Below are 20,800 nucleotides of genomic sequence, written 5' to 3' on the forward strand. Positions count from 1 at the left end.
AAGAATGGAACGCTTCGTATCAAACGAGCCAGTAACAAACGCCAGCGGTGGCGCATCGCTGAATGGACGAGGTGTTTGAGAAACCTCCGAGCTGTGGTACACTAAGGAGGGATTTCGGTTTCGAGATGGAATGGGCTTTCGCTTGTACGGTCCAGCTGTTTCTGTGTCCGCCATAAAAACTGGTGCGTGGCACTCCAGAGGCCAAGCTCTTTTGTCTTTTTTTCTTTCATTTTACGGCACACAGCCTCCCCCCTTCCCTCGACCATCGTGACCCGAGTACGCTAATTTGCATCCTCTATCATCCGAGCAATTACACGGTTTTTTACGCGATACCAGATTTATGGGACGCGACTTCGGGTCGTTACAGAAATCCGATACGTACGATCGGAAAATTTGCATCGCATAAATTTCGATCTTTCCCGCTTTTGATGCTCCTGTTTGTTTAGGCTATCTCCGGCTATCGTTTCGATTCCGACGCGCCACGGCCGTGTACGTAATTAAAATAACAACTTCGCTGCGAGATAGAATCCTGCTGGGAGAAATTTTATTTGCGAATAACGAATAATTTACTAGAATAAATACGTTGCATTAAAAGATTGTAAGAGTGGTATAAATTTGAAAAGTTTGGGGGGTCCTGTAGATATGCTAGTGGACTCATCCGTCACTGAGATAATTCTAGCAGATCTCGTCTTAGACACCAGAATATTGGAAGTCGAGGATCGTATATATGCAGACGGAAGGTCGGTCGGGTGCTTGCGAGAGGAACGGTCCCTCTGGCGGCGAGTACGGCAAACGATGGACCCCACGAAACGATGGTTATCCCGCTCCCGAGTTTAATCTCCCCCTTGATTCGTATCTGATCGAATCTCTGGGATATCCAGCTTACAACGCGAGCATCAACAAGTTCATTAGTTTGCAGAAGATCAGTCAGGCCGAAGCCTTCAAGGAATTCAACCCCCTACAGATTTGAAATTTATCACGAAAACAGTATAGAAAGTTTTTAGACAGACAACTGGTAGCCCACGGCGGGAATAAAGGGGCACAGAGTAGGCTCATTGTTCATCCCTGTCGTGACACTCATGGCGGTCTACGTTACGACCACGGTCTGGATGCATTGAAAGCGGACTCCTTCGTGTCGCTCCCGGCAGTAACAATGCATAATAATGCTCGAATGGGCCGTATGAATTCTGGTTCTGGCATCGCTTGCAAATAAGCCACGGAGAAAAGGAAAAAAAATCAGAGGCCTCGGCCGTTCCGAAGAATACGTGAAATGGAAAACGGAGAAAGTTCCGGCGCGGTCGAGAGTGGCCGTAAATTTTTGCCCAAAAGGGATTCCACGATCGTTCGAGCAAACGCGAAGACAAGATTGGGTGGGGGGAAGAGAACAAAGATGGCGCATCGGGCGCAGGAAGGACGTCCGAGCGCGTGGTTAGTTCGGTTAGAATTATGTACGTCTAACAAGAAGAATGCAACACTGATTTAATTTTGTATCGGAACTTAAACCGATATAGAAAAAATCCAGTCGAAACTGTTACAAACAACTTCCATTCTGAACGACTGCTAACCTAAAAGTCGAATCTACTTAAGTTAAAGCGCTTGCATCAATTATTTTGTAATATACTTTTCCTCGTTAAAAATTCTGGAATTATTTTTTGGCCAACCTAATATACAGGGTGTTCTGCCATCCCTGGGAAAAATTTTAATGGGAGATTCTAGACGCCAAAATAAGAGGCTTCCTTAAAAAGTTATTAACGTTTAAAGTTCCGCCCGTACTGAATTTTTTTTTCGAAAGTGGGTAGGATTTCGGGGGTATGTCTATTCACCAAAAATTATTGTAACTGACCCCCACAGCTAACAATATTTTTTTCAGAACGATTTGAAATATTTTAATTTCGTCGAAAAATTTCACACCTTCTCGAATTTTTTTCTAGAAAGTGCGTAGGATTTCGGGAATATGTATAATGACCAAAAATGATTGTTTTCGACCCCCGCGTCCAAATATAATTTTTTCAGAACGATTTGAAATTTTTTAATTTTGTCGAAAAATTTGTTCTACTCGAATTTTTTTCTCGAAAGTGGGTAGGATTTCGGGGGTATGTCTATTCACCAAAAATGATTGTAATTGACCCCCACAGCTAACAATATTTTTTTCAGAACGATTTGAAATATTTTAATTTCGTCGAAAAATTTCACACCTTCTTGAATTTTTTTCTAGAAAGTGGGTAGGATTTCGGGGGTATGTCTATTCACCAAAAATGATTGTAATTGACCCCCACAGCTAACAATATTTTTTTCAGAACGATTTGAAATATTTTAATTTCGTTGAAAAATTTCACACCTTCTCGAATTTTTTTCTAGAAAGTGCGTAGGATTTCGGGAATATGTATAATGACCAAAAATGATTGTTTTCGACCCCCGCGTCCAAATATAATTTTTTCAGAACGATTTGAAATTTTTTAATTTTGTCGAAAAATTTCACACCTTCTCGAATTTTTTTCTAGAAAGTGGGTAGGATTTCGGGGGTATGTCTATTCACCAAAAATGATTGTAATTGACCCCCACAGCTAACAATATTTTTTTCAGAACGATTTGAAATATTTTAATTTCGTCGAAAAATTTCACACCTTCTCGAATTTTTTTCTAGAAAGTGCGTAGGATTTCGGGAATATGTATAATGACCAAAAATGATTGTTTTCGACCCCCGCGTCCAAATATAATTTTTTCAGAACGATTTGAAATTTTTTAATTTTGTCGAAAAATTTCACACCTTCTTGAATTTTTTTCTCGAAAGTGGGTAGGATTTCGGGGGTATGTCTATTCACCAAAAATGATTGCAATTGACCCCCACAGCTAATAATATTTTTTTCAGAACGATTTGAAATATTTTAATTTCGTCGAAAAATTTCACACCTTCTCGAATTTTTTTCTAGAAAGTGCGTAGGATTTCGGGAATATGTACAATGACCAAAAATGATTGTTTTCGACCCCCGCGTCCAAATATAATTTTTTCAGAACGATTTGAAATTTTTTAATTTTGTCGAAAAATTTGTTCACCTACTCGAATTTTTTTCTCGAAAGTGCGTAGGATTTCGGGGGTATGTCTATTCACCAAAAATGATTGTAATTGACCCCCACAGCTAACAATATTTTTTTCAGAATGATTTGAAATATTTTAATTTCGTCGAAAAATTTGTTCTACTCGAATTTTTTTCTCGAAAGTGCGTAGGAATTCGAGGGTGTGTCTATTCACCAAAAATGATTGTAATTGAGCCCTACAACCGAAAATAATTTTTCCAGGACGATTTGAAATTTTTGAATTTAATTGTTAATAACTTTTTAATGAAGCCTCCATCAACAAATTGGTATTCTTGATTTTCGCCTTATTTTTACCGCTAGTATCCCCCATTAAAATTTTTCCCTCGGGTGGCAGAACACCCCGTATATACGTCTCGTGGCATCACAGTTAATAACACGCATTTTGAATTCATATTAAGAACGAACATAGTCACAAACGATCCAGTGGAAATAATACCAATTTTCGACAAATAGTGCCACCAGTACCGGTTTGTATGAGAAAAAAAAGTTTGGTAACTTTTGGGATAAACCGAGCATGCCAGCGAGCCGAAATCATTTCGCAAACCGTGTCGCCGGTCTGCCAATTGCATTTAACCGTTCCTCGCCAATGGCACGCGCTATAATTTAGAACAAGAGTTGGAAGTTGAGCTCGTCCACCGTAGCCCGCAACCCCCTTCACTCGCTCTATTTGCACACTTTCGAGTCTCCGCGGAGTCGACTGATACTCTGACACGCGTATTCGACGAGAAACTGAACGCGTCTTGGAGAGAAATGGGAATAGGAACGAATCCCGCGAGTGGCACGCCACGGTCCACCGTTTTCATAGGCGGCCGATATTAAAAAAGTTTTACGAGCGTCGTGTAATTACGTGGATTTCTCGAACGCCGCGCGACTTAGAATAAGCTTCGACGGTTGCGTGTGGCGTGGTTCGTTCGAGCCCGCCAGTCTCCTTAGCCGTTCCGTCTGCGGTCAGAGCGTAAAAAAAGGTTTGTAAACAGTGCACACTCGGTCCGAGCGATTCACTGTCTGCCTCGGATGCATGGAAGGAGCGTTCCTGCTTCCGATTGGCAGTATATGCAGCGGCAATTTCGTTCTACCAATTGGAACCACGAACGCGCCCAGCGTCCTCCGTGCATCTGTTTAACCTGTTAAGCGTATCTCGAAACGCCCTCTGTGTACGGCGAAACAAATTAGTATTTGAAAACTATAGAATTCGATGTAGGTAATTTCTTTATGTGCGTTTAAACGAAACAACGTCTGATTTTAATGACAAATTAATGCTCGTAGCTCTGTCAATTTAAAATGTCGAGAAATATAGATTGCCTAAAACAGAAAGTTTCAAGGCGTATTCATCGTTACCATCAAACAACCGTCGCTCGGTCCAGTGGGGTTTGCACGTTTGGACGGACCGGTTGCATGATGGACAGACGATCAAGTTCCTCCCCCTTCACGGCTTGGGCAACAAAATCGTCTGTTCCCCGGCGACGGAAACTTCCACAGATCCTTTTCCCCTTGATCCTCGGGGACGCTGCTCGAAGTCGTAGGGTGTCCGTTATGGCTGTACGCTGAGAAAGATGGAGGGGGGAGACAGACTGTGTGCGCGCGTGTACGAGCCGAGACCCATCGACAATACACCGGGTGTCGGTCCGCTGCACGAGGCCTGCTGAGCTTGAGTTTCGGGCGTTGTTCCAGTTTGGGCGCTAATATTGTGTAGAAAGGGGAGGGTACTTGTACCGCGGACGACGGAGGAGGAACGAAAGAGAGTAACAGAGAGGGACAGAGGTCGTAGAGATGGGCGACGGGGTTAGAGGAGAGGATAGAGAAAGGCGGAGGGGGGTTTACGCGGAGGTGATTGTGTTAGAGCGAGCGAGGCAGAGCGGAATGAAGGGTTCAGACGAGGTCAGGTCACGGGACGAGCTGCTGTTCGGTCGATAGAACGAAGCTACCACCTATGCCACGCGGTACCACACACCATGCCATTCAGCTATGGCGAATAAACACGTACACGCGTATCAGCCGCCAATTTGGTAGGCCTTCTGCCCCCGGGTATCCACTTGACAATTTTTTCTCTCGGGAACTCTGTATCTAGACTAATGCCTGACGTCCGCTCGACGGTTCTACCGTCATCTCGTTGTTCAAAGTTTCGCCTAAGAACTCCTGTGCCAAACAAGTTCTAGCAACGTTCGAAGGTTCCTGGGGCAACCTCATCGACGAGTCCACGAGTGCCTGTTATTATTTTTCTAATCTTCAATTTGAGGATTGATCGGTGCCTGGATTTGACAAAATTTGTCTCTTAATTTTTACTCTTGGAGCGTTGGAATCGAGACTGATTGAAATTACAATAAATTTGTGCCATCATTTTTTACAAGAAATTCTATAAAATTCAGTCAAAATGACGGACAGTGTACTACTTTGTCAGTGTTTTAAGGCAAGGAATTAATTGTTTACTTTTGTCCATTTCTGGACGCGCGATCGGTTGGCCGCGATCGACAACATTTCGTCCAAGGGTTCGCGTCGGAAGTGGATCATAGCCTGGGTCGATCGTCGGTCGTCGAAGCTCCTCGCTTGAAAGTGCTCGTCGTTGCGTGCGAAGCGTGTGTCCTATGAGCTCTAACGGTCTTCTGCCTTGACCGAGTTGAGCGAGGTCCGTGTCAGATCTCTGTCTTGACTTTGACTCCGTTCCTATCGTAAAAGTCATTTCCACGATCAATCACGTTCACCGATTTTACCCACAGACACACTCTCGTTCTCGGTTGGGAAATTCGCGACCGCGACGCGAGCTCGATCGGCCGGAGGATCCGTCGCCGCGCGACATCACCGACACGTGGACGACATCGATAAAAATGATGCGGCGCTATCGATCGTTTATTTACAGTACAACAACGCCATCCATCTGTTTCTTTGTCGCGCGCGCTTGAGGTTTCCTTCCGTTTTTTCCCTACCTTTCCTCGTTTTTATTTCCCTTCTACCTGGCACTGGTTCTTCTTGGATCGCCTCCAACTCGCTACGCTCGACCACCTCGCGTGTTCCCGCGACGCTACGCCGTCGTGGCGTTCCTGAATCCTTAATGGCGACCTTATCGAGGTCTCTCGTGCGCCAGACCGGACGAGGAAGTGTCGGAAAACATCCTCGACACACGCTTTCCGCGACGGTGCGTTGGATAACCAGCTATTGTTGCTGTCAAATCGACGAAGAATCTAACGATAACAACTCCTTCGAAATTACAGGCTTTACCAATAAGAGCGACGGATCTTTGAATTGAACGATCTTAATGGGCAACTCGCAGCCACGTTTCTCGAAATAATCTTGTCACCAATTTTTACCGCTTACAGTGGTATACAGGGTGTTCGGCCACACCTGGGAAAAATTTTAATGGGAGATTCTAGAGGACAAAATAAGACGAAAATCAAGAATACCAATTTGTTGATGGAGGCTTCGTTAAAAAGTTATTAACAATTAAATTCAAAAATTTCAAATCGTTCTGGAAAAATTATTTTCGGATGCGGGGGTTAATTACAATCATTTTTGGTGAATAGACATGCCCTCGAAATCTTGCGCATTTTCGAGAAAAAAATTCAGTACGGGCGAAACTTCAAACATTAATAACTTTTTAACGAAGCCTCCATTAACAAATTGGTATTCTTGATTTTCGTCTTATTTTGGCCTCCAGAATCCCCTATTAAAATTTTTCCCAGTGGTGGCCGAACACCCTGTATATTAAATACGGTTGAAGGTTAGAAGTTCGCTTTTTATCAAAATATATCGTGGCGTTTCGCATCATTCCCAACAACAATAATAAAAATTGCACACGATTTTACAACTGGTAAGTTGTAAAGTGCCGATCAACGGCGACCATCGTATCAACCAACGTGTTAAATAAATGTCTACCGACCTAGTTGCACAGATTCGTACCTGAAATCCATGACAAATACTTTTTTCACAGCGTGTACGCTTAGCATGCCGATCGCAAAATTTTTACACGGTAAATAGTTTAAATGTTTCGCGCTGCATCAAATGCAAAACGTGTAATTGTTACGCGTATCGTTTATGAAGCGAGTAAACAATTTGTTAAATATTGTTAAATATTGGGTTTAATATTGACATTGATAATCACCGAAACGTAATAAAGTCGCTGCTGCGTTCGAAAAAAATCAATTCTCGTTTACCGGTTACGGGGGCGTGCGGACATTGTCTGGACTTTGAAAAAAAAAGAAAAAAAAACCACGTCGATCGGGGCTCGGGTAGCGTCTTCGAGGGCAATAAATCGGTGTGCCTTTGACGGTTACCAGCCGACCGTCGCAGGGCCCCGTGAATCACGGATGTGCTTTCGAGCAATAACTTTAAAACGCTCAAGAAAATTTCTCTCCCTCTCGCTTCGGCTCGCGCGTTCGCGCGCACGTTTAATCCATTAGCGACCAATGACACTGTTCCACGGTTAAGGGGGGAGAGAACGCGTTTCGTCCGCAATAAAAATGGGGTCAAACCCCTCTTGTGGGCCAAGGTGTCGTACGTGTTAGGCGATCTCCGCTTTCAGCAACAATCGCACCATACGTCCGCGAGAATTATTAATCGTACACTATTTGCTGCTTAAGTCTCCCTGAGATACCGATCTCTCGCCGCACGTGTCTCTGCGTATCTCTTTCCCGCAGCTAACCTAGCCTTCTGCGTTAACGATTCATTCGCAATTTCACTCAAGGCCCCGTAAAACCGGCGATTATTCGCATAATCGTGTCTTTTTAACGCGTTTACGACGAGGCGTTTTATATTACTTCGTTACTCGTGGGCATGTTCGATGGAATTCTCACTAATCATCTGTGTGTATCACTTGCACCTTTTCGTTTAAAGCACTGGACATCTTTCTCTTTATAATAAATTCTTTGTATCGTGACGTTTATGGTGTATGCAAAAGTAAGACGATCCCAGAGCCCCCTATCTCACTCCTCGTCGGTCGATCGGGCGCTTGCGAGAGAGACGAGAACCTAGCCCTCTGGTGGCCAGTACGGGAAGCGTCGCCACAGCATATAAAGCAACGAACCGCCGATTGGTTTTCGTTTACTAGCAAATGTGACTCTTGCTGGTTGACAATTTCGTTGAAAATTCCTTAAATAATATTCGAATTTTATTCGTGTCATTTGTCAAACTTTCGAACAGTCCCCAGCCCTACTTTATATCCACCGGCTCACGTTACACCGTTCTCGCGTTTCAGCGAACAATGGCTGGCCACGGGACTCGATCGAACGCGTCTCCGTCGCTGGTACGATAACGCGTCCGTGCGGAGTACCGAATGATTTTCTCTCGTAACAATGGACAAAGAAAAAACGAAAAAAATCGGCACGCGGGAATTAAGAACGAAAAGTGGGAATCGTGGATCGATATTAAATATATGTTGGCGCTGCCTCTCTTCCTGTAAACGAATCAAGGCCTGACGGGTTTCGTTTGGAGAGGTTTGGTCGAGATTCTGTGCTCGGAATTGGATCGACCTCGATCGAGGTGCCCAAATGGGTTTTTAATCGCGTAGCTGCCAGAACAGTGGTAGGCAAAATTTATGTCCGGATACGTACATCCAATAACGAACGTAAAATGAAAAAAATTATTTAACTTCTATTCGTTGAACGAATTGTTAAAAATATGAAAAAGAGACAGGAATCAAAATTACGGATAAATAGTGGTGTCACTCGCAACGCCATAGCACTTTTTCCATTCTGTTCTCGTATTCGTTCGAACAATGGCCGACTGTTGTTCGATCGAGCGCGCCTCTTGTACGAATGATAACGCGTCTCTGAGTAGTATCGAATGATTCTCTTCTCGTATATGCTAAAATCCCTTTGCTGAATGATATACATCACAGGGTGTCTGAGGGGTTCGCCCCTCAACAGATATTCCATCGCAATGTTGTCAGGAGCAATCCCGCGAATGAAATGCGTAGGGGATCCTGATATACGCGGGTTCTCCATTAATCGTGGAATCGGACGATCCGTTCCGGCGTTAACAAACTCGACCATAACGATAAAAATAAAACAACTAGACCGAGAGCCGTAGGTAATCACCGATTCGTCTCGTAATAAATAAATATCATAGTTAAATGTTTATTCTTTATTTTAATCGATGTGAAAATTTTTATAAATGCTCTTCGTATTTGTTGCGTTTAAAAATAATGGCTTTGGATCGGTAGTGATTTTATTATACAGAGTGGTCGGCCATCCCTAGGGAAAATTTTAATGGGAGATTCTAGAGGACAAAATAAGACGAAAATCAAGAATACCAATTTGTTGATGGAGGCATCGTTAAAAAGTTATTAACGTTTAAAGTTACGCATGTAGAACGGCAATCTGCGAACAGCTGCGTGCATACAATTGAGAATCTATATTTAAACGTTAATAACTTTTTAACGAAGCCTCGATCAACAAATTGGTATTCTTGATTTTCGTCTTATTTTGGCCTCTAGAATCTCCCATTAAAATTTTTCCCATGAGTAGCCAAACACCCTATATAACATACATGTAGATATAATAAATACTCAAGTATAATACGATCTAGGACACCCTGTGTTGCGCCGGGGTACAGGTCGGTCGCATTGTGTACAAATTTTCGAGGGCACGACAGTTGCTCTCGTTTCCCCTAACCTCGACGAAAAGAGATTCGCCCTTATTCGCGCCAATAAAACACCTTAACAAGGTCTCCCACTCGGCCTAATTTCCGCGAAAGGTATTTTCTGTTCACGGACGTCCTCAGCGACGCTACGATTACGGATTGAAAATTTTACCATTCACTCGCAAAAAAAGAAATAAAAAACGCGCCACATTGTCGCGTATCGATAATTAAATACCGGGCAAGAAACACGAAGGGAAGATAACGATTCTCAGAGTCGAACATATGCTCGTGAAAGTAGAGATTAGGATTTTAATTGTAAAATAAAAATTTATATTTATAGACGTGTCAATTTTTTAAATGATATACAATTTTATTAATTTGACGATACCCATATGGTTTGTACAAGACCCAATTGCGCGGGACATCCTGTATATTATCCTATTACTTTCGCTATTATTTCCCTTCGTAGCTTTGATAATATCGTCGCTTGCATCCAGGCGCAATAAAACCATCGTATGAAACAGCTCGATAGAAGCAGATAACACGCTCGTTCGAATGGTAAACCCAGAACCAATAAATCTTGGAATATACGCGCGTTGAGGTTATGTTCGGTGCCTCGTGGCGGGCAGCATAATTTCGATCGAAGCGCGCCGCTGGAACGGATCGAACGTTATCTTTCGTCAAGAAGATCCGTATTATCTGGGAAAAGGGGGATATTTAACAGCGTCTCTAGAAATTTACGGAACGACCAGCACCGACTAATTAATTAACAGCGCTCGGGGTCGGCTAGACTTAATTATCCACGAGTTCAAATTTGCTCAGTCGTACATAGACTTTAACGTTCAAAGACGATCGAACGCGGTTGTTAAAATAATTTAATAGTGTCGTTCGAATAAAAAAAAAAATTTGTAAATAAATTTGATATTAGCGCCACGGTTAAAGTTAACGTTAATAAGGAATATTTATTCCCGATTCGGTTTTCAATCGACTCGAACTTTTGACCGCCACTGTGTCTTCGATTCTCAAAGTGGCTAGCTACGGCCCTGATTATGACATTACGCCGGGTTAATCGAGATTTCATCCAGAAAATTAGTTCAGATGCCCCGGTGTTCGTGGAAACGGGGTTAAGGATAAATCAAAGTCGCCGACAATGACTCTCCAATCGTAATGGCCGATTTCCGAATTCGCGTTCAAGGCTGCGCCCCGGATCGATTCCGTTCGAGGTGTCTCGACGTATCGCGAGGACCGCGGTGGTCGCCTCTAATTCGAAGATTTCTCCAGTTTGCACAACCGCCCGTCGACCCGGCGCTCGTCCGTCTCTGCGGCCGTCAAAATCGAACGGACGCCTCGCAACAGTGAAAGTAATTAACATCTCACGGACCGTGGGCCACCTGGCGTGAGAAAAGGGTACTCGAAGGACGATGCACAAATTAGACTCTTTCTGTCTTTTTATTTATTTATTTTTTCGCTCGACGTCGGCCATCTTGGAGAAATCGAAACGCGAAATGTAATTTCACTCGCAGAATTTAAGGGGCACGGTCACGTAATTTAAAACGCAATCTCAACGGGTCGAAGAAAATCTGTATTTTATTACTGTTTCAATTTACAGTACTTCATTCGCAACGGAGGCTTTACGATCACTCGATTTTCCAAGTCCGTTGATTTGCGTCACTCTCAGCTACTCCCGCCACTCGTTTCAAGCAATTCAAGAGATATCGACAATTCGTTTAACAGATTAGAAGATTCGTTCCAAGGACGGTTTTCAAAAAAAAAAAATGGCATTACCCGTTACGAGAAAAGGGAATAGATAAGTAGTTGTATCAGATAACTACGGTGAACGTACACACAGATAGTAGTAACTGTAAAAAGATACGCAGATAAAAACAGTCGACATTTTTATGTAACTCGAGTCGCGATATTCTATGAAACATTTCAACAAAGCGTAAAATAATGTAGAATATTTCCTAAGTAAAAAAAAGTTATTTATAAAATAATCGTTCTACAACTTTTTCTCCGACAGTTAGGGTCCCCCGAACGAAAGTCCAAACGTTACTTTCGTTCGACTAAAAGTTCAAAATTAGAAGAAGGGGGGAGATCGTGATCGCCAGTAGCCGCGCGAAGGTTTCTCGAGCAATATTCTTCTTTTTTTTTTTTTCTCTTGGGTTCCGTTTAGCCGAGCGCAACCTTCGTCGGCACCGAACCTTGGGACACTTTCATGCCGAGCCTACGATCAATTCCATTGATTATCGACACCGAGGTTAAGGTTAGCCTGTCGTTTGAACGGGATTGCACCGTGGCCGCGGAAAGAGCTTGCGCTCGCATACATGGACGAGCGCGCGCGCGAGCGCTCCCATCGATTTTCTGCTCGAAGCAGAACCTGATCGCGCGACATCGCGACGCCGGGGGACCAATTTAAACTTTCGAACCACCTGACAGGAAATTAATTTCCGTGGCGAAAACCCGGAGAATTCGAAATTCCAAAACGTGGGCGAGCTTTTATTCGTTCGTAACGCAACCTACAGCACGGCCAGAGTGTACTGACCATTCGCGAGGCGCGACGAATTCGTGCGATCGTTTAACCCGGTTCCGCCAGAGGCCACGCCACGCATCTACTAATTTTATTCGATGTAATTTATGTTTCGAATTACGTTATGTATTGAATTACACGCCCTCTTCTCGTTGGTCTTCCAAACGTTTCGATTTCTATGGAGAAGTTGCAGGGGTGGAATTCTCGAGATCGTTTCCCATTTCGTTGGATCCGCCATCGACGGATCGTCGTGCGTTGGCCGGGCGTCGAGCGAGACTGGCTCGAGTCGAGCGCGCGCACGTATTGAACAGAGTCCACTGCTGGCAACGCGTCCGTTCGGCTCTCTAGCATTGAAAGTTTCGATCGAGCGTGCGCCGGACTCCTCCTTCCGAGGCTTCTTCGATGCGGCTTTAATTCCTGTCGCAGCTTATCCGCGATGAGGATCGGTATGTCATGAAATGACGGCTGATCGAACAGGAAACGTCGGAGGTCGCTCGTTGGGGTTAGGTCTCTCCGGTGGGCTTGGCTGTGCCTCTCTCTCTCTCTCTCTCTCTTTCGTTCCTCCCCCTCTATCCTCGCTCTCTTCGTGCTCCGTGTGTATAGAACGGAGCGGTGAGAGGTGCCACGGCGCACAGGACGTCCTCGAGTTCTCGTTTTACGCGTCCTAGACGACCTCACCGTCGAAAATAACCATTTCGACGGTCGCTCGGAGTGTACCCACGCCTTCGCTGCCCATTGTGCTTTACTCGTTCGATCGCGTACTTGCGCAATCCCGGAAGCAGCCGCGAGGTTCCGACCGGGGGCTTTCGTTTCTACTCGGGGTGTGGAACGTGCAACGAAACGCTTGGCGGAACCTATCGCCGCTCTCGGGTCAATGCATCCTGCGCCTCGCGCGGAATGGCTGTTGCACGCTGCAGCTATGGAAACCGTCCTGTGATCCACATACGAGTGCTCTTCGAATCTCAGCTTTCAAACGACGCGGAATATTTAACGCCCACGAGGACTGGTAGTCTCGAATTCAAGCAAACAACGAAAACGTCGACAGTTAAGAGCAACACGTAGCCAACGGACGATTAAGAAATTGTAATAGAATAACGGTCACCAGTGGCGCCACAGGTCGGCATCTTTCCTAACGTTTTCACGGGCGAAATCATCGATACACCATGGTATCCCATATTAAGACTGTTTCGACATCGCTCCAGTCAGTGGCTCGGTTCCACGTTAAACGAGGCACGATGTGGAACTTTCTAAGAACTTTCCATTCGCGTGCAACGGAAACCGCTCCGCGGTGTCAAATATATTGTGTAACGGGAACGAAAAGCGTTGCATCGACGTTCCGCGAAATTGCAGATCGCGCGAAAGGTCGATCGCGTTGCAGGAATGGCGAACAGGGCACCCAGCGATCGCCATTTCTTTTTTGATATAGACGAACAAATTTATAAACTGTCTATGAAAATTTCGTATTTTCCGATCTATACAGGGTGTTCGGCCACCCCTGGGAAAAATTAAAAAAAAAATCAAGAATACCAATTTGTTGATGGAGGCTTCGTTAAAAAGTTATTAACGTCTGAAGTTCCGCTAGTACTGAATTTTTTTCTCGAAAATGCACAAGATTTCGGGGGTATGTCTATTCACCAAAAATTATTATAATTGACCCCCACAGCTAACAATATTTTTTTCAGAACGATTTGAAATATTTTAATTTCGTCGAAAAATTTCAACACTTTCTCGAATTTTTTTCTCGAAAATGGTTAGGATTTCGAGGGTATGTCTATTCACCAAAAATGATTATAATTGACCCCCGCAACCAAAAATAATTTTTCCAGAACGATTTGAAATTTTTTAATTTTGTCAAAAAATTTGTCCACCTATTCGAATTTTTTTCTCGAAAATGGTTAGGATTTCGAGGGTATGTCTGTTTACCAAAAGTGATTGTAATTGACCCCCACAGCTAACAATATTTTTTTCAGGACGATTTGAAATGTTTGAATTTAATTGTTAATAACTTTGTAACGAAGCCTCTATCAATACATTGGTATTCTTGATTTTCGTCTTATTTTGGCCTCCAGAATTCCTCATTAAAATTTTTCCCAGGGGTGACCGAACACCCTGTATGAGGAAAGAAAGTATTTTGATAGAGCACAAAAATTGTTTATGTAAAGGGAAGAAAGAGAATATAAAAAAATATAACGGAATTAGCTGTTGCGCGTTGGAGCAATAAACCGTAAGGATCATCGATATTAGTGAATAGCGGCGATATCTTTATGTAACCGAGGACGAGTGATGTCATTTTCGTATATGCACAATGGCCACGAGGCTTTATTCTCGTTCACGACGCCACACGGTGGGATAGACTTCCTGGAACGTGGTCGAAATTCAAACAATGAATTTATCCCAATTTAAACACGTTCACAGTTAATTAATAAGAGAAATAATGCGTTACGAATAATCCTGATAATCACAGGCATCGAAGGATTCAAAAGAAAAACAATTACAAAAGCAATATTTCATACGAATGCATTTTTACCTTGTAGTACATATTTCTAATGAAAAATTATATAATGAATATACTTTTTAAAATCTGTCCAAAAACTTTTCAATAAAAATTTACGAAACCCCATTTGCAACCAGGATATTGAAATCGACATGCATACAATTGGAATTCATAGGATTCCGCGTGAAGGTCAAGAAAGCTTGTTAAAGGTTAGGCTGAAATACGTGTAAACAGGAAAACAGGTTCCTCGCATCGCTTCGTCGCAGTCTCAATTACTAATCAGTTAATATAAATATGAAAGCAAACTCGTAGAAAATTCTTCAAAAATATTTGGAATATTCTTATGTAAAAAAAAATCAAGTTATGCAATTATCGGTCTAAAACTAAGTCGAAAGTGTGGAACAAAGTTTTTTCGTACGACGCTTCCTTCTTGAGAAAATTAACTTTGAATATGGTTTGGCGTAGCGCGCTGAGTTAGACCGCCATAATGGTTGCTCGCGTCTACTACCTATTACGTTTCCACGATAAACGCACTCTATGGTGTATCCAAGCATTTTTTAGCGCGTATCGAAGACCAGCTTATTTATTACGCCAAGTTATAAATCGCTGAACGCGTCCTCTTTGCTGCAGCCAATAAAAATGAGTTAGCGAAAAACTCACCAACTGCGCGCGACGCACTTCAAAGTCGTTTATCTTGGAAACGAATGGACGGGCGAGAAAAATTTACTCCACGCTTTCGACTCATTTTTCAACGAGGTATCGATGCCATACTGGTTGCACCGGCAACTCTGCACGCGTGCAGAATTTTCTGTTATTTTAACCTAATGCAACACGTCCACTGCTCAACGGTATTTTTCAACAGAGCAAGATTCGATTATCTGTATCGTTAATAATAATTACCAAAAATGTTTCAAAGTATAAGTCTGTCTGAAAGTTTAACTTTGTTTAACGACAAAAATTACCTAAAAATTGACGCGAAATGCAGAAAGGATGAAACGACCAGCGCGTTAACAATAAGACGTGCTACTTACTCGACGACATAGCTCGTTTTGTTCAGGCAACGGGGCCTGAGCGCAGCTCAAATAAAGGACATCTGAAACCAAAAAACGAAAGGGAAGATTGGTACAAGGCGAACCCAAAAGAACAAAGGCGACTCGTTACACATCGCTCAGGCTCCTGACTTTCACGGTCCTGCCAGACATTTCACTCGTAATCGATTTAAGTCGTTTCACAACGTGCTTATTAAACACTCCATTTTAAAAGGTCACGTGGCGGTTTATTTATATTACCAGATTTCATGAATCGACAATCCCTTCATCGAAGTTGTTACACTACATCGATATGCGTCTAAACGAAAATTATTTAATACCGAATAATTACAATAAATAATTATAAAATAAAAAATTCCCATTCGTGTCTACATTATGTTTAATCGATCGTTCTTAGTGGCGAGGTACTAAAACTCGATGGTTCTAGAGATAGAAAGAAGACCTGGCTCTCCGTTGAACTGCTTTCGATTGTCAACCACTGGTGCCCACGATTGGCGAAGTGAAAATCGGCGCTAGAAGCTGAAGGCAGAACTTTCAAATCGCCATTCTACCCGGGCACCGTATTTTCACTGGTTGCTTTTCACTCGGCCGCTGATTCACTTTCCTCCGGTGGGCGTTTACGGCGACTGTGTCAAAAAACGCCATAAGCAGCGTAGAAAGAGGCTCGTGCAGCCGCTCGAACCGATCACGAGAGTCGCCGGGTCTGCGTCTGGGACCGAAGCTGGCCAGTAATTCGTTACTTTACGATTACTATTTCTAATTAATTGCAATTCACACCTTTTCCAATTCTCCGACAAGCAACAAATTTTAATACAATATATCATGAATAGAAAAAGCATTAATAGATTATTATAATGCAGAATATTGCTCTTGACAAGAATAGAATATTTGCAAATAAAAACAGAGACTGACGACATCGAATAACAACGAAAATAACAATTAAAAAATTAATATATCCATAGTGGGTTGAATGACAGTAATTGGTTCTTCTACCTAATATCGAGACGTGTGAATGAATAAAAAAAAAAAAAACATCGAAGAAACGTACGTATGTTCCGCGTACGTTTGATTTTCAGTAGGTGTTATCGGTCTCGTAGAGCGTCGACGAGGGCAAAGGGTGAAGGAGACGAAGGAAGCAGGAGGGTGGAGGGGGTGGGTGGAGGCAAAGGAGCAGCACAGTAGCCACGAGGGCTTCAAAGAAGAGAGACCTGAATACTGCGTGTGGTACCGGATGAAGAGAACGCTCGTGGAGGGGTAGGGGAGGGGACAACCAAGGGGGGGGACGATTTGGACAGCGACGGCCCTGAGCCACTTGCCACAGTAGGTCAGCTCTCTTCACCTCACTTCGCCTCGTTTTTTTCGAGCCTCCATTATACACCACGCCGAGGATCCTCTCCATTGCTCTTCGACAAACGACGCGATTTTTTTCTCGCCCGCTGACTCCCCCCCCGAACCCCCACTTCTCGGCATTTTCGTCGCGTACGCACCTGCGTACAAATATATAATTGCTCCCGTTCGCGCAATTGGCACGCCCCCCACCCTTCCGCGTCTCTACATTCAATCTTTTCAACTCGTAGGGTAATTGGACAGTTAACCCCTTGTGTTCTTCATTTGTATATATGCTTTAATAGAATTTAAAAAAATGTTGACGCTAATTCAGATAGTGAATCACAGTGATGCATAAAACGGTGTATTTTTTAAATGGTAGAAAATTAGAACTTGGTTGTATACTAAATTGTAGGAGCATGATATGGTAAGATGAAACAAAAATGGTGGTGCATCGTCAGATAGCAAAGTACGTTACTGGAAGAGGAAAGGTGAAAGCCTTAAAAGGCATTGCGTCAAAGAAACGATGAAACACGATAGTGGTTATATCACACGGGGATCTGACATCTTATGAAACAGATGCAATACATCGAATTATTGTACTGCATTTGTAACTACTAAACATGAAGTTTCAAAGCACATAGTAAAAGTAAAAAATTGAAAAAAAATGAGTTTAATTCACAGTAGAGTAAATTTAGCGATTCCGTATATAAAAGTGTTAGGGAACGATCGAGTGAAAACGTTATGCTTTTTACCGAGACGATTCATATATTCTGTTTATATTCGTTAGCACAATCTGCGTGTTGAAATTCTATTCACGATGCCGTATCACGCAACGACGACGATCGTCGTTTACGAGAATTAGGCAAATAGTGCGATTTATAAACACTTTTCGTTTAGTTCGTGACGGATTTGCGTCTCGAGCGCTTTTGCTTTTCAAACGTTGGTTATTAACTGCGTTAGATCGTATCAGTTCGATGCATGTCGTAACGAGTTTTACTAATAACGGGAAAGTTTCTGTGTTCGGTGTGTTTGCAACGCGCAACAGAAATGGACAGAATTCTCAGAGTGTACTTTGGGTCGACTTTAATAATGAACAAAACTACTCGTTTGAACTAAATCGAGAAGACTAATTAAACTTCGAACCACGCACACATATTTTCCATTTTGAAGATGTTCAAATGATTATTATAGCGGAAGGGTGAAAAACTGAAGGCGTTGAGCTGCTTCCTTCGCAAAGGTTTTTATTCGACTGCCTTCAGCAGAACGCTCTCTCATTTCCGAACTCGACACCTCTTATCTCTTCAACCTAACCTAAACATTCGTCGCCCAACGATCGCTTACATTATACAGGGTGTTCGGCCACTCTTGGGAAAAATTTTAATGGGGAATTCTGGAGGCCAAAATAAGTCGAAAATCAAGAATACCAATTTGTTGATGGAGGCTTCGTTAAAAAGTTATTAACAATTAAATTCAAAAATTTCAAATCGTTTTGGAAAAATTATTTTCGGTTGCGGGGGTCAATTACAGTCATTTTTGGTCATTAGACATACCCTCGAAATCCTACCCACTTTCGAGAAAAAAATTCGAAAAGATATGAAATTTTTCGACGGAAAAAAAAAATTTCAAATCGTTTTGGAAAAATTATTTTCGGTTGCGGGGGTTAATTACAGTCATTTTTGGTCATTAGACATACCCTCGAAATCTTACCCACTTTCGAGAAAAAAATTCGAAAAGATGTGAAATTTTTCGACGGAAAAAAAAAATTTCAAATAGTTTTGGAAAAATTATTTTCGGTTGCGGGAGTCAATTACAATCCTTTTTGGTTATTAGACATACCCTCGAAATCCTACCCACTTTCGAGAAAAAAAATCGAAAAGATGTGAAATTTTTCGACGGAAAAAAAAAATTTCAAATCGTTTTGGAAAAATTATTTTCGGTTGCGGGGGTCAATTACAGTCATTTTTGGTCATTAGACATACCCTCGAAATCCTACCCACTTTCGAGAAAAAAATTCGAAAAGATGTGAAATTTTTCGACGGAAAAAAAAAATTTCAAATCGTTTTGGAAAAATTATTTTCGGTTGCGGGGGTCAATTACAGTCATTTTTGGTCATTAGACATACCCTCGAAATCCTACCCACTTTCGAGAAAAAAAATCGAAAACATGTGAAAAATTTTTCGACGGAAAAAAAAAATTTCAAATCGTTTTGAAAAAATTATTTTCGATTGCGGGGGTCAATTACAGTCATTTTTGGTCATTAGACATACCCTCGAAATCCTACCCACTTTCGAGAAAAAAAATCGAAAAGATGTGAAATTTTTCGACGGAAAAAAAAATCAAAGAGCCTCAATCAACAAATTAGTATTCTTGATTTTCGTCTTATTTTTGCCTCTAGAATCACCCATTAAAATTTTTCCCAAGAGTGTATATATGTACCCATATATGTATGGCTGACAGAATTTACCACTATGATACCAGAAAAATAAATTCTCAAGTTAAGACGTCGGGGGCAATAAATTTGAATGGAATTTGTAAATTTTAACAAGGTTACGAAAATAAGTACCGAAACAAATTTTAGGTTACGTAGGTTGCAATGTGGCGTAAAATCGAAATTTTAATCTTGCATAGTATTATACAGATTTCATCTGGCAGTGAACGTGTTGAGGGTTGAACAGTTTGAGATGCTTCGATTAGTAAATTCGAAAGATCAACGTGCGTCGTGTCGCTTTCTATATGCGGGAACGCGTGACTATCGTTCCACGTGTTCCGAGTAATGTGTACATGCCCGGCTACGGGCGTCTTAATCGAGCCAGTTCGTAGGAACTGTCCACACGTGCACGGGACAGTGAATACGAACAAAGCCCCGGGATCGGCTGGGTCGCACGTGGGACGGCCTGCCTCCAGACCGAGAACATCCGTTTGCTATGAATATGGAAAACGTTACTTCCTGCTGGAACGCTCCCATAATTTGTAATAATTAAACGGCACGTTCCGCGACCGCGGGACACTTTCCAAAGCGAACGCAGCGCCCCCGCGCGACCCCCAGGGATCGTAGCAATCCCGTTTAACCGTAAAGAAAAATAAAAATTGCTGTTCGCGATAAGAGGTCTATTCGTCTAGAAATTTTTATCCATATTTGGATCGAAGTCGTAACTATTGCCGAACACGAGCAACGAACCACGCGGAGGACGGCTATTGGAGCAGAACCGCGACGAGATTCCTGCTCTATCCGTGTATTAAACATCGCCATTCCTGCGTGCACGAAACTCCATCGACCCGCGATCGTTTCCAGTTCGCAGAACCGGTACTGCTCTGCTGAAATTCTTTTCCGTGGATCCGATTTGAGCTTAAACGGTTTCACCGCCTTGACGATTTAAATAGACGATTCATCGTTTAATCTTAAATGACTAAAAAGGTGCAGTAGTAAGAGGTTAGGTTTTTAAGGGGACATCTGAAATAAACATGGCGGTAAAGTGGTGTTTAAGGTTGGGCCTTTCACGCTACTCTTTATATTTACAATATCTTTTACAATGCAATAATGAAGACATTATTATTATTATTATTATTATTAGATCCATGACGTGGACTTATCGGTAACCTCGATCCTCCCGGCCACGATGTTAATACCAGCTCCCACTTGTCTAACTGTACTACTAGGTCGACCAGGTGCCATCGGCGATCGATTAGAAAGATATCAATTCGAGAACGATTCTCTCGGGACCCCGATTCCACCAA

General features: G+C 42.6%; 1 protein-coding gene across 5 annotated transcripts in view; it reads right to left on the reverse strand.

Moving 5' to 3' along the window:
* Positions 1 to 20,800, reverse strand: part of Rdx (BTB/POZ and MATH domain-containing protein rdx) — a 131,844-nt gene that overhangs the window by 48,464 nt on the left and 62,580 nt on the right. For 4 of the 5 annotated variants that reach the window (XM_076775507.1, XM_076775505.1, XM_076775508.1 and 1 more), the window contains one exon: positions 15,719 to 15,780. The exons of the other annotated variant lie outside the window; for it this stretch is intronic. The gene's annotated coding sequence lies outside the window, so the exon portion shown is untranslated. The remainder of the gene's footprint in view (positions 1 to 15,718; positions 15,781 to 20,800) is intronic. 5 annotated transcript variants of the gene reach the window in all.

Source organism: Colletes latitarsis, chromosome 10 (assembly GCF_051014445.1).
Source record: "Colletes latitarsis isolate SP2378_abdomen chromosome 10, iyColLati1, whole genome shotgun sequence".
In the NCBI taxonomy this organism is placed as follows: domain Eukaryota; kingdom Metazoa; phylum Arthropoda; class Insecta; order Hymenoptera; family Colletidae; genus Colletes; species Colletes latitarsis.